Here is a 1,847-nt window from a genome sequence, read left to right on the forward strand (position 1 = left end):
AAACAAACAAACAAAAAAACAAGCTGGCAAGTCTGGGAGGCATTTTCTTGATTGATGATTGATGTGGGAGGGTCCAGCCCACTGTGGACTGTGTCACCCCTGAGCAGGTGGTCCTGGATGAAGTAAGAAAGCAGGCTGGGGAAGCAGTGAAGGGTAAGTCATAAGAGGGCAAGCTGTGTGGAGCAGTCCTCCATAGTTCCTGTTTCCAGGTTCCTGCCTTTTTGGTCTTGGTTCTTTATCACGGCAATAGACACCCTAACTATAAGACATCACTTACCAGTGATTACTTGAGAGTATCGGGAACGTAGGACTGAGACAAGTTCTCTCCGCATAGCCTAGGCTGGCACTGAGCCTTGGATATCTTCCTGCCTCCACCTCCCAAGTGGTAGGATTACGGGAATGTGCTAGCCCCACCCAGCTTCCTAGTACTTCCTGTATCAANTTATTTGAACCCTCAGAACAACCTCACAAGGTGTTTTTAAGTGCTTAACAAAACAAAACATAGTAAAAGGATGGAGTCTGTAAAGGAAGATGAAGGTAAGCTACTTTTGTAGGTTGGTCAGAGGAGGCAGATCTTAAGACGTGAGCAGAGACCTACGTGATGAGAGGGGGAACGGTAACTAGAGACTGAGGAGGGGAACAGCATTCCAGGCGAAGGAAGGATGAGTACAAAGCTCACCTTTCCCAAAGAGAAGTAGACATTCTAGTTATATTTGTGAGGACATATCAAATATACCACTAGAAGAGGGTGCATGATCCCATAGAGCTGGAGTTACAGATAATGGTGAGCTACCACGTGGGTTCTGAAAACCAAATCCAAGACCTCTTCAAGAGGGACTAGTGCTTCTAGCTGCAGAGCCATCTCTCCGACCCTATGCACCCCCTTTTGCATATTTTAAATTCGTTCATGTGCGAGTGCGCGCTCTCTTTCGTGAGCACGCATGCGCACACACCCCAGAAAAGACAAGGACACCAAAGTAGACTGCCCATTTGAAGCTTAGATCAGGCTGTTTAGCTTCCTTTTGCGGCAGTCTTTTATTTACTGCCATTGTTATTGTCATTAGTGTTGCTTCTTCCTCAGTAAGCAGATCCAGAGAGAGGAATCCGTCAGTCCTACAGGTCTACTTGCACAGTAGGCTAGAGTCCTTTGTGCTTCGTGCCAGCTGGGTTGCTCCAGCGAGTGAGGGGAACCAAGTTCAATCTGAGCCTCACTCTGTGGATCCAAGGGCCTATGACTAATTGGCTTGTGGAGAAGGCCTTCAGGATGGGTATGACTGAAATGCTACGGAAAGGGGAAGAGCTGGGAAGAGTCGACCTGGGCAGTGGCGATGTGTGTGGCAGAAGGATACAGCCAGTCTCAGCTCAGTCAGTGGGCTGTGAGAAAGCGGGGCTACCACTGGATTACGGTCCTAGATGACAGATTCAAGCTTTGCAGATGGCATTTGGAAATAGATGTCTGGCAAATATAGAGATAACGTCCTTCTTGGGCAGAGGGAGCGACCCTGGGAGGCTAGCTGGGCTGGCAGGCTGGAGCAGGCAGACAGTGCTGGGCAAGGGATCCCAGGCTGGTCCCAGCCTGACTCTGCTATGTCTGAATTCCCTGCACATTCACACTGGATGGAACTGGGACGCCACTTTAGTGCTGCGGGGCCCTGCCTTCGTCCTTTTGGAGACTTTACCTTNTGTCATAGGAAACACACTGAAATGCTCTCATGTCCCAGAGTAAATATCATCANAATTTGGCTCTAAAAAGGTTCAAAGATTAGGGCTGGAGAAATGGCTTAGAGCTATGGTTCTCAAAATGCAGGATCCATGTGAAAAGGTCATTTGACCTTCAAAGGGGCCCC

Source organism: Mus caroli, chromosome 9 (genome assembly GCF_900094665.2).
Source record: "Mus caroli chromosome 9, CAROLI_EIJ_v1.1, whole genome shotgun sequence".
Lineage (NCBI taxonomy): Eukaryota > Metazoa > Chordata > Mammalia > Rodentia > Muridae > Mus > Mus caroli.